Raw genomic sequence first — 13,133 nt, 5'->3', positions numbered from 1 at the left:
AGCACTATTCACAATAGCAAAGACTTGGAACCAACCCAAATGTCCATCAATGATAGACTGGATTAAGAAAATGTGGCACATATACACCATGGAATAATATACAGCCATAAAAAACGTTGAGTTCGTGTCCTTTGTGGGGACATGGATGAAGCTGGAAACAATCATTGTAAGCAAACTATCACAAGGACAGAAAACCAAACACCGTATGTTCTCACTTATAGGGGGGAGTTAAGCAATGAGAACACATGGACACAGGGAGGGGAACATCACACACTGGGGCCTGTCGGGGATTGGGGGACTGGAGGAGGGATAGCATTAGGATAAATACCTAATGTTCTCACTCATAGGTGGGAATTGAACAATGGGAACATTTGGACACAGGGCGGGGAACATCACACACCGGGGCCTGTCGGGGAGTGGGTAACTGGGGGAGGGATAGCATTAGGATAAATACCTAATATAAATGACGAGTTGATGGGTGTAGCAAACCAACAAACATGGCACATGTATACCTATGTAACAAATCTGCACATTGTGCACATGTACCCTAGAACTTGAAGTATAATAAAAAAAGAAAAAAAAAAAAAAGGAAAATGTCTGTACAGTCAATGGTTTCCCTTAGGGGCTTTGAAATTACACCACCCGGTCTTAGAGTTGAAGTGTGGTTCAGGGCCTGTACATATTCGTGGACAGCACTCAGTATCTGTGGAGGAAGATGCGGAGTCAGAAGATGAAGAGGAGGATGTGAAACTCTTAAGTGTATCTGGAAAGTGATCTGCCCCTGGAGGTGGTAACAAGTTTCCACAGAAAAAAAGTAAAACTTGCTGCCACTGCTGAAGAAGAAGGAGGAGGAGGAGCAGGAAGAGGAGAAGGAAGAAGAAAGAGAAGGAGAATAAAAAGAAGGAGGAGGTGAAGGAAGAGGAGGAGGAGGAGGGAAGAGGAGGAGGAGGGAGGAGGAGGAGAATTTGATAATGAAGAAACCGAAGAAACAGTGCCAGTGAAGAAATCTATATGAGATGCTTCAGCCAAAAACGCACAAAAATCATTTCCACCATGGAAAAGACTCAAAACCATCAACACCGAGATCAAAAGGACAAGAATTCTAAAAAAAAAAAAAAGAAAAAAAAAGAAAAAGAAAAAGAAAAAGAAAAAAAAATTCAGGAAAAAACTCCTAAAACAACAAAAGGACATTAAAGCAAAATTGCAAGCAAATATAGGTGGTTCTCTTCCCAAAGTGGAAGCCAAGTTCATCAATTATGTGAAGAGTTGCTTCTGGATGACTGACCAGGAGGCTATTCAGATCTCTGGCAGTGGATTAAGTCTCTTTAAGAAAACAGTGTTAACAGTTTGTTAAAAATTTTCCATCTTATTTCGTCTCTGTAACAGATGATATCTGGCTGTCCTTTTTATAATGCAGAGTGAGAACTTTCCCTACCATGTTTGATAAATGTTGTCCAGGTCCCATTGCCAAGAATGTGTTGTCCAAAATGTCATTTAGCTTGTAAAAATGGAACTCCACCCTTTGCTTGGTTTTAAGTTTGTACGGAATGTTAACATTCCATACATACTTAAAGTATGTATGTACTACATACATAGTAGCACCAATGGTCAGACATGGAAATGGTGGGAAGACAAAAAATATACATTTAAAATAAGCTCAGTATTTTAATAAAGTAAAAAAAAAACTAGCCTTTGCTTTCACTGATTTTCTCTATTATTTTTCTGTTTTTTATGCCATTGATTCGCTCCTATAGTTTATTATTTCCTTTCTTCTGCTTACTTTAGCTTTAATTTGCTCTTCTTTTTCTGGTTTCTTATGGTTGAAACTTAAGTCATTGGTTTTAGAAACTTCTAGTTTTCTAATGTAATACACTTTTAATGCTATTAATTTCCCTTTAAGCATTGTTTATTGGTAACTCACAAATTGTGGTTGTGGGTTTTAATACATTGTTTTAATTTTCATGTACTTCAAAATATTTTCTAATTTCACTTGTGATTTCTTCTTGTATTGATGGTTATTCAAGTGTGTTGTGTGGTTTCTAAATATTTGGGGATTTTCCAGATATCTTTCTGTGATTAATTTCTAATTTAATCTCACTGTGGTCAGAAAACATACCCTGAATGACTTAAATCTTTTTAAATTGATTAAGATTTGTTTTATGGCCCAAAATATGGTCTATCTTGGTAAATGTTCTGTGTGCACTTGAAAAGAACTTGTATTCTGCTGTTGTGAGATAGGATGTTCTATAAATGTCAATTTGATCATGTTGATTATAGTGTTGTTCAATTACTCTATATTCTTACTTATTTTCTGTCTGTTTTTTCTACCAATTATCGAGAGTAAGGTGTTGAAATCTCCACCTAAATGGTGGTCTGGCTATTTCTTCTTTCAGTTTAGGATTAGAAACTTCAACCACATTTAGGATTGCTATGTTCTCTTGAGAAAATGATTCCTTTATCATTTTGAAATTACCCTCTTTATTCCTAGTAATAATTCTTGCTCAGAAATATACATTGTCCCATATGCATACAGCTACTCCAGCTTTCTTTGATTAATGCTGGCATGCTATATCTTTTCCCATCCTTTTGCTTTTACCCTATCTGTGTCTTTATATTTAATTAGGTTTCTTTTAGCCAGTGGAAAGTTGGGTCCTGCTTTTTTTTTAATCCAATCTGACAGAGCCTGTCTTTTAATTGACAGAATTTAGGCCATTTACATTTAATGTGACTATTAACATGATTGAGTTTAAATATATCATCATGCTATTTGTTTTCTATTTTTCCAATCTGTTCTTTGTTCCTTTTTGCTCATTTTTATCTTCTTTTGAATTAAGTGTTTTTTATGATTCCTTTTTATCTTCTTTATTGGCTTACTAGCTATATCTCTTTGTGTTGTTTCTTTAGTCATTTCATTAGGGTTTGTAATAAACATCTTTACATTGATACAGTCTACCTTCAAGTTCTGTTATAACACTTTACATATAGTGTAATAACCTCATGACACTTCTTCCCTTTTGCCCCTTCCTGGTCTTTGTGCTACTACTGTCACAGATTTTACTACCATAATACCTTGTTAAAATATTCACTTTAAACAGTTAATTGTTTTTTAAAGATTTTTTATAAACAAAAAGTATTTTGTATTTACATTCATATTTACCTTTTCTAGTGCTTTTTATTTCTTTGTGCAGATTCAGTTTCCATCTGGTATCATTTTCTTCCTGTCTAAGAAGGAAGGTCTTCCTGACCTGTTAACATTTCCTATACTGATGGTCAGCTAATGATAAATTCTTTCAGCTTTTGTATGTCTGGGAAGGTCTTTATTTCATCTATTTTAAAATTTTTTTTCACTTGGTATGGAAGTCTAGTTTGAGAGGTTTTTTTCTTTCAGTGCCTTAAAGGTGCTGCTCCATTGTCTTCTGACTTGCATTGTTTCCAACAAGGAGTTAGCTCAATATCACCTTTGTTCTTCTGTGCATAATGTCCTTTGTCTCTGACTGCTTTTGATTATGATATGCCTTGGTGTGGTTTTTTTTTCACTTTCTTCTAATTGGAGCTTATTGAAATTTTGGGTCTGTGGGATGATGATTTTCAGCAAATTTGGATATTTTTCAGCCACTATTTCTTTAGATTTTTTTTCTGTTCCTTCCCCCTCCACTCTTAATTTTTTAGCCATTATTTTTTAAGATATGTTTCTTTTCTTCCACTCCTTTTGTCACTATAATTATAAATATGATGGGCTATTTTCTATGGTCCCACTACTCACTGATGCTCCGTTAATTCTTTTTAGTCCTTTTTTTTCTTGTTTCATTTTAGATCATTGCTATGTCTTCAAGTTTACTAGTTGTAGCTGTTTATCCCTCTCTTGTATCTTCTGTCTTGTATTTTTTTAACTCTAGAAATTTAATGCATGTCTATTTTATATCTTCAATGACTCTCTTTATCATACTCATGTTTTCCTCTACATACTTGAACATATGCAGTATATTTACAATAGTTGTTTTAATGGCCTTGTATTAGCTCAGGCTGCTATAACAAAATACCATAGACTGGGTGGCTTAAACAACAGATATTTATTTCTTACCATTCTGTAGGTTGGAAGTCCAAACTCAAGCTGCCAACCAATTCAGTTCCTGGTGAGAGCCCTCTTTTTGATTGGCACATCGCTTCCTTCTCACTGTGTTCTCACATGGCACATGCAAAAAGTTAATCTGTATCTCTGTCTTCCTCTTCTTATAAAGTTATTAATCTTATCATAAAGGCCCTACTCTCACGACATCACCTAACACTAATTACCAAATTACCAAAGTCTCCGTCTCCAAGTATCATCACATTAGGGGTTAGGACTTCAATATACGGATTTGGTAAAGATGAGGAGGGTCACAATTCAGTCCATAGCAGTCCTTGTCTAGTAATTCTATCATCTGTGTCATTTCTAGGCCTTTTTCTATATACTGTTTTTCTCCTCATTACGGGTCACATTTTCCTGCTTCTTTGAATGCCTGGTAATTTCTTTTTATTTTTACTTTTTTAGAGACAAAGTCTTGCTGTCACTCAGGCTGGAGTGCAGTGGCACAATCATAGCTCACTGCAACCTCAAACTCCTGGATTTAAGCAATCCTCCCACCTTAACCTCTTGAATGGCTGGGACTACAGGTGTGCCACACCTATCCCAGCTACTTTTTAGATTGTTTTCCAGAGATGGGGGTCTCACTATGTTGCCCAGACTGGTCATGAATTGCTAGGCTCAAGCAATCTTCCTGCCTCAGCCTCCCAAAATGCTAGGATTACAAGTGTGAGCCACAGCACCCAACCTGAATGACTGGTACTTTTTATTGGATTTCAGAAATATACATGTTACTTTGTTGGTACTGGAGCTTTTTATTCTTTTAAATATTTCTGAGCTTGAGTTGGGTGCAATAAAGTTACTTGGACACAACCTGTTCCTTCCATGGCTTGCTCTTAAGCTCTGCCAAGTAAGACCAGAAGAACCTTTTGTCAAGGGCAAATTTGGCCCCACCATGAGACCCACCAGGAGACAATGGTTCCCTGAGAACCAGGGTCTTTCCACTCTGGGTGATAAGAGAAAAAAAAAAAAACAACTATTGAGCTCCTGGATGACTCCACCCAATTCTTGATTCTCTCCTGTGTCTTTCTCTGGCCTTGGGGAGTTTCCTCACTGAAAACTCAACAGATCTCTAGAGTTGCCTCTCTGTCTCTCCTAACCTTGGTTAGGTCTCTTCTAACCAAGATCTGGCCTTGTGAATTCTAGCAGCCTTAGCCTCTCCAACCTCTGAACTGTGTCTCCTCAACTTAGGGTAATTCCTGGGCTCTGCTACATGTCTAGAAATATAATATGTATTCCTGTGCCTCAGCCTAGAACTCTCTCCAGGCAGCAAGCTGCAACAATCTCGTTTGTTTGCCTTCTCCGAAAGGTCACTGTCTGTGCTGCTTGTCTAATGTCTGACAACTGTTGGGTCCTATATATTGCTTAGTTATTCTTAGTATGTTATGTTGAGAGAGTAATTCCAATCCCTTTTCCTCAATCATTGCGGAACGCATCTCTCTATAGCTAAAAAGCCTTCACATCTTTTTCATCTGTTCTCTCAAATACCAACTTTAGAGAATCAGTTGAGTATAGCATGGTGGTTATAAAACAGGCTCTAGAGTCACACAACCTGGGTTCAAGTAGCAACTTGGCCACTATTATCTGTATGACCTTACATAAGTTATCTAATCTGAGTCCACCTAATCTATAAAAAAAAAAGAATATTAGAAATATTTCTTACCAACCTCAGGGATATTGTGAGGTTTAACAGAAAATACACAGGAAGCATTGACCATCACTCCTAGTGCGGAATAATTACTTAATGGTCGCTAATATAGCCATCATCATGATTTCCTCATGTGCCCACTGAGAAAGATGGCAACCTAGTGTCAGTCTGGCTGATGTAGCACCCCACAGCCACCACCAATGAAAACTACAGCCTACACCTGAACTGTCTATACTAGCTGAAGAAATTCGTCAAGTTCATTGCCTGACAGGAACATCTCCTCCAGCTGACAAGTTATGTTTGTTGTTCCATAATCCCTTCCTTATCATTCTTTCAACATGGTTGTCTTCCAGTCAGGATCAAAATGTCACCATTTTACAGATATTTTGGCCTGCTTCCCTGAGAAGGGGCAAAATGTTCACTCTCCAGGTTCATGTCAGTACTCCACAGACATAGACTCCGTTTTACATTTAGTCTAACAGTAAAATCCTGAACGCATACTTAAAAAGAAACCTAAATTGAAATTATCACAAGATATTAGCACAGCATGCAATTCTGAGCTTTTCTCTACTTAATGTTCTATTGACTTATATTAAAGCTGTTGTTTGCTCGTTTTCCAACCTCTGGGGAAAGATTTTCCATAAATGCAACTGGCTAAATGAGCATTAAAAGTAAGTGAAATTTTGTTTCTTTACTGAAAAAAAAAACCTATTATTTGTTAGATGTATTTAGACACTGTTCTAGATATGCCATGGGCAGAACTATATTAATCTCAGTGAAACGGAGTCAGTTTTCTTTTTCTAAATTACATATGTGTGAAATGAGTCTTAATAAAGCCACTGATTAAATTTCTCTTTCCTATGAATCCATAGTCATTCATAGAAAATACAAACACTGGATGTTGTACTTCAGCACAAGTTACAACCCAAAATACAACATTGGGTGTTACAGTTCAGCACAAGTTACATCCTAAACACAAAGAGGCTTAGAGACATCACTTTCACAGCTTACAAAGCACTTTCATACACATCATCTCAATCATTCTTACAACAATCTTGTAAGATTGTTGTATCTACCTCATCTCTAACACAAAGTTCTTTTTTCCTAACTTTTTATTTTGAAAAATTTCAAACCAGCAGAACAGCTTCAAAACTAGTGTGATGAAGATACCCTTCATCTAGATTCACCAATCACCAACATTTTGGCATATTTGCTTTATATGCATACACAAACGTGTATATGTGCAGGTACAAAGCAAATATTTGTAATATACTTAATATAACATATATAGTTATATTGAGTAATATACTTAATATAACATATGTAACATTTATTTTTATTTTAAATAAATATTACCATACATGTTTTAGATAATTTATATGTATAAATGAGAACCATTTGAAAGTTAGTAGCAAGCATCATGACAATTAAGTCATAAATGCTTCAACATGAATCTCCCAAAAACAAAAACATTCTCTTACATATGCATGATTATCACACTCAGGAAATTGACCATTGATACAATATCATTATCTTATATAGTCCATTTTCAAATTTCCCCAAATGGCCCAAGAAATGTCCCTGTGATAGCTATTTCCCTGATCCAGGATGATATCCAGGATCACATCCTACATTTAGATGTCATATCTCTTCAAACTCCTTTAAACAGCTCCCCAGCCTTTCTGGTCTATAATGACTGGTATTTCTTAAGAGGATAACACCTCATTTGGGGATTTATCTAATTGTTTTCTCATGATTCGATTCAGGTGGAACATAGTGGGGAGGAATGCTAAGTGACAGGCAGAGAATAAGTCAACGGATAAATGATGTCAATTTGTTACTCTACTAATGATGTTAAATTGTTTAAATTTAGCCAGGCACAGGGGCCTGTAATCCCAGCACTTTGGGAGGCTGAGGCAGGAGGATCCCTTGAGACCAGGAATTCGAAACCAGCCTGGGCAATATAGGGAGACCCTGTCTCTGCCACATGCCCTGCATGATGGCATGTGCCTGTATCCCCAGCTACTCAGGAGGCTGAGATAAGAGGATCACCTAAGCCTAGGAGGTCAAGGCTACAGTGAGCTGGGATAGCACAACTGCACTCCAGCCTGGGCAACAGAGTGAGACTCTGTCTCAAAAAAAAAAAAATTGTTTAAATTTGATCACTGGTTTAAAGTATTCTCCATCATAAAGGTGTGTTTCATCTTTGTAACTAAGTAGTCCAAGGGTTGATACTTGGAGAATATTCTATTCCTCAACAATCTTTCACTCACTGATTTTAGCACCTGCTGGCCATTCTTACGTAGGTCACTTATTAATTACTAGGGCAGTCATAAAATAGTGGTTCTCTCTCCCATCATCCTTTTATATTTATTGAGGATTGGCACTCTTCAAAAGTATTTCATGACAACACCAACAACAACAACAACAAAAAGAACAAGACCACCTATACAAGAGGGTTAGAGTGAAGAAGTTCCCTGTGGAGAACTAAGCCCTGCAGAGGAAGAACACACACCCAAGTGAGGTCTGAAGTCAGTGCTAAATACACACAGCTCTGTGTTGGCTGCTATGAAGATATGCAGATATTTTCCCTATGGTTAATCTGGTTCAAAGGAATTCTTCCATTCTATTGTGTAAGTTGTGGATGTTTACCATATTCTTTGTCCCAAGATGATGATGAGATACTGGCACAGGATCTAAAGGAACTACATTTTCAGGCTTCATACAATAACTTCTGACTTCCTCCCTGGAGTAGAGGAGGCATCTGAAAACATCACACTGAGAACATTGGACCTGACTGAAAACCCCAGGAGATCAATTCTAAAGTATGTTTGGCCATGAAACTTTTTTTTAACAGTATCTACCAAATGCCTTAAAATTATACTCTTTCATTCCTTATCTCACATGGCTTCAGTTCAAAGAAGGAAATGGTATTTATTTCCATCCCTTTCTATCTTGCTTATGGAGAGATACCCTGAGCCCTTAACACTGTATAACTTTATAAACTTAGGCTAATTGTCAGGGAATTAATCACTTTAACGTCATGGTCATGCCAATCCCAGTGCTTCAAAGGTGCAGCCCCTACCTCTTGAGTTCCAACCTACCAAAAATGTTGGCAAATAAACTCAAGGTAATATTTATTTTAGTTTAATTCAACAATCATAGTATAATCCATAAATACTCTGCCACCCTTGGACGTCATTTTTAAGTGATTAACTTTCTGCCTTCCAAGTTGTCATAGAAAAAGTCCAAATCAATGTATGCTTATCACGTGCACACTATATAATAGTAGAAATCCATTATGAAATAATTGTCTTATGAATCACTATAAAGTTAGAAAATCCTAATCTTAGAATGAGTTATAGAAAGCTAGTCCAATCTCCTACCCAACGCTAGGCTCACATCTTCAGTATCTGAAACAGCGATGCCATCTCTGTTTAAATGCCACCGGGGAAAGATAGCCCATAACACATAACAGTGCATTCCACTAATTGACAATAGCACATTAGACAGTCTGGAGATAGATGTGTTTTGCATGTAAACCCACCAGGATACCAAAACACAGTGATAGAAAATGCAAATTTAAAGATGCAAATTCCTTTCAATGCTAAGCTTTTCTAAAACTTTGAAAGCAAAACTCTATCAAAATTTGATATACCAATATTAAGGAAGTTAACAGGTAATGTATATACAAATACATTTTCAGGCCAAGGAATGTGGGGATTTCTCCTGTTGTTGTTGTTTTTGAGACAGAGTTTCTCTCTATCACCCAGGCTGGAGTGCAGTGGTGTGACCTCAGTTCACTCTAACCTCCACCTTCCGAGTTCAAGCAATTCTCCTGCCTCAGCCTGCCAAGCAGCTGGGATTACAGGCGCCCGCTGCCATGCCTGGCTAATTTTTGTATTTTTAATAGAGACAGGGTTTCACCATGTTGGCTGGGCTGGTCTCAAACCCCTGACCTCAGGTGATACGCCCACCTCAGCCTCCCAAAGTGCTGGAATTATAGGCCTGAGTCACCACACCCAGCCGGGATCTCTCCCATTGTTCTATCTTGCCCCGAAACAGATCTATCTCAGTGCCACTAAGTCAAAACTCTACCATCTGTATCTTCCATGGAAGAGACCTGAGAATGTCACTTCATTTCCTTCTCTCGTCCATACTTGCTTTGCATATTTGGGCTCATTTGATTAAAAATCTCTCTATTCTCTTGATCTACTAACAATCCAGAATAAGTGGCCATGGTGAGTGATAAATATAAAGACATATAGATATGCAGAAATAGTCAATGATTTTGAGCCTGGGTGATTAAAAGGGTACTATAAAAGGCAGAAAGGAAATGAGACTTAATCTGGTTGGGAGAGACAGTTTGGGTTTGGAGATCTGAAGTTTAGGATGATGCAAAAATGCTCAGTGTATGGGTAGGAAATCCAGAAGAGAGATCTATCTGAGTCACCAGTAGAGATAGCAGTTGAAAATATGACAGATCAATTTCCCAAGGAAAAGGGAAATGAGAGAAAGAACATCAGCAAAGACATCCACTTATACCCCCTTCAAGTATTCCCTCCTTGTATATGTCTTTATTTCCTAATTTTCCTCCAGTGAATACTCTCATCTTCCTAATAAGTTCTGTAGGATCAAGAATCAGGGGTCTCACATATTTTATCATAGGCTGCTGGGGTCATAGAAGATACTCAATAAAATCATTTTGGCTGGTTCTAATAACAAGCCAGAAATTGTTTTGAAATATCTCATATCAGTGGGATTTTATCAATGCTTAGCACTTTCCCTGAACAATGAAGACTGCCTTCTACAGGTGGCCTGGAGAGTCACATATACTGTCCCTTTGAGGTCGACACCAAAGGATGTCTTTATATTAAATCCATGCAACTCTTAAAAATCCAGCAAGTGCCAAGATTCTCACTGTTCTAGATCTTACTCTGTACAAAGTCAAAGGTAAATCTGTGCTTTTTGTCATTTTCGGACACTCCAGTGTATTTGCAAATATAAGTAGTTGTGATTTCATAATTTTCTTTCAATTTTGGCAAATAGACTAAAATAATTAAACTAGCAACAATATAATTTGAGGATAATTGCTACTTCATATCTGTACAGAGAACTGCATATTCTTAAAGTTCTTTATCATCAACTTTATTCATACACTGACGATATTAGTAAAAAGCTCACTAAGTCTTTTATGTCACAAGAGCCCTGAGCTCAAGTCATCCTGGCCTTCCATAAATTTCCACCACTTAGTCCTTATTTTTTAATTTACCAATGTTATTTCCCATGCCTGGAACTCTTCTTCTCCCCACCCTGCTCCCCTCTATCCAAATTATCCAAATTCTTCCTTCTCCTTCATATTGGTATCTTCGACTTCATTCAATCTATAGTTCCCCTTCTCTGAATTCTGATGATCATATATATCATCAGAATACATGTATATATATAATCTCCAACCAATATATTCATAAAATCTTCAACATATATAATTATATATAATATAAATATACATAATCTCCAATTGGTTGTATATGTATATGTATATCTCCAACCAATCTAACATTTAAGTTTAAGTTTTCTTGTGTTATTTAGGAAATATTTCATGTAAGTTCTTTTTTAATTTTTCTCTCCTAGAATGTACCAGTAAGTTATTTGAAGCCAATCCTCACCTGAGATATATGTGTGTGTTCACTGGCACCAATCTATGACATTTTATGCATACAGAAGGCAGACAATATTTGTAAATCACTGAAATACTTCTTGACATTTGTAGAATTTTATATAATTCCTTATCTACTTGGCCATTGAGAAATGCTTTTAAATCATAATATTGCATACTAGACCAACATAAATTCATTGTACTCATAACCTAATCCTTCAGGGAAGGTCCTATTTTGATTAAAAATGAAGGAGTAGGAGGAGGTAAAGCTTTTAGTATATTGATAGAACTGTTACTAATATTGCATTACTGTCCTTTATAATTTAAGGCAATATCACTAACAAAGATTAGGGAAAAGATCAATAAGTTATGAGTTATTAATGTAGGAATGAAAAGAAGTCCAATACCAAAGACACTGAAGCTAATAATATCTTCTCCTCCACTTGCTGACCCATTATAATCAGGCCTGGGCCTTTTTTCCCTAGTAGAGGTGATAAATGTTTACAGAGTGGCAGTTTCTCCCTGAGCTGTCAAAAGACCCTAATGTAATGAAACCAACCACTTCAGGCGCATTAGGGTCACTCTTTAACAAGTTAGGCAGAACCCACCACCCAACCACATCAGGATTCAAAGTTTCAAAGAGGATGGGGAATGTAGAGTTTGGAAAAGAACAGTAAAAATGATCAGAAATAAATAGTCCAAAAGAAATAAAAACAAGGCCGAGTACAATGGGTCATATCTGGAATCTCAGCACTTTGGGAGGCTGAGGTGGGAGGAATGCTTGAAGGCTAGCAGTTTGAGACCAATCTGGACAACATAACAAGACCCTATTGCTACCAAAAATGTACGTTTTAAAAATTGGCCAGGCATGGTGCCATGCACCTGTAGTCCCCGCTACTCAGCAGACTGAGGCAGGAGGATGTTTGAGCCCAGGAGTTTGAGGCTGCAGCGAGCTATGATCACAGGACTGTACTCCAGCCTGTGAAGCAGAGCAAGACCACATCTCTAAAAAAGAAAAAGAAATAGAAACAGTACCGTCTGCATCAGTCTCCACTGAAGTGCAGTGTTGAGGGGTGGTGGGGCCAGGCAGCACAAAGACAGATCAGGAAGGAAACATCTCAAAAGCCGTAAGGAACAGTCCTGTGCTGAAAGCAATGCTGACATCTCTAATTCTTATGATGAATGGAATTCCAGAATCTCTAGAGGCTCACAGGCACACACATACACACACATGCACCATGCATACACACACACCATGCATACACACACACACACACAGCCACTGTGCACATGCATTAGGTTGAAGCTATATTTGCTCATCACCAAGGGTTCCCACCACATTGAAATGAAACCAGCAGCTCCTTTTCACATCATAAGACTCCTATGAGAGGGATGGTTCATGTTGAAAAGTCTTACAAACAACTGTTTTAAATTGGGGGTTGGGGAGAAGAAATGGTAAGTTGCAGAGGGGACTGCTTAATGAACTGGGCTATTTAAGGCTTCCCTTGAAATCTAGCATCATTCTTGCCTTTTTCCTGCTAAATAAAGCCTCAAAGTAAGAGGAATGCAAAGATTGAAGAAGTAGAAACCATCACTGTAGAAAAACAAAGGTGGATCTGGCAAATGCAATGAATTTAGAGGGAATGTAAGTTTTGTTTCCCAGCCATCAAAAATAGTTTGATGGATTTGTGCCAAAATGAGAA

The 13,133-nt window shown here is 37.4% G+C and overlaps 1 protein-coding gene and 1 pseudogene across 1 annotated transcript in view; one reads left to right on the top strand and one right to left on the bottom strand.

Moving 5' to 3' along the window:
* The window catches only part of NEBL (nebulette), a 389,368-nt gene that overhangs the window by 328,441 nt on the left and 47,794 nt on the right, over positions 1-13,133 (bottom strand). The gene's annotated exons all lie outside the window — the stretch shown is intronic.
* Positions 594-1,329, top strand: LOC105552137 (annotated as a pseudogene).

This window comes from Mandrillus leucophaeus, unplaced genomic scaffold, assembly GCF_000951045.1.
Source record: "Mandrillus leucophaeus isolate KB7577 unplaced genomic scaffold, Mleu.le_1.0 Scaffold545, whole genome shotgun sequence".
Classification (NCBI taxonomy): Eukaryota; Metazoa; Chordata; class Mammalia; order Primates; family Cercopithecidae; genus Mandrillus; species Mandrillus leucophaeus.
This window is presented reverse-complemented; position numbering and strand designations above follow the sequence as displayed.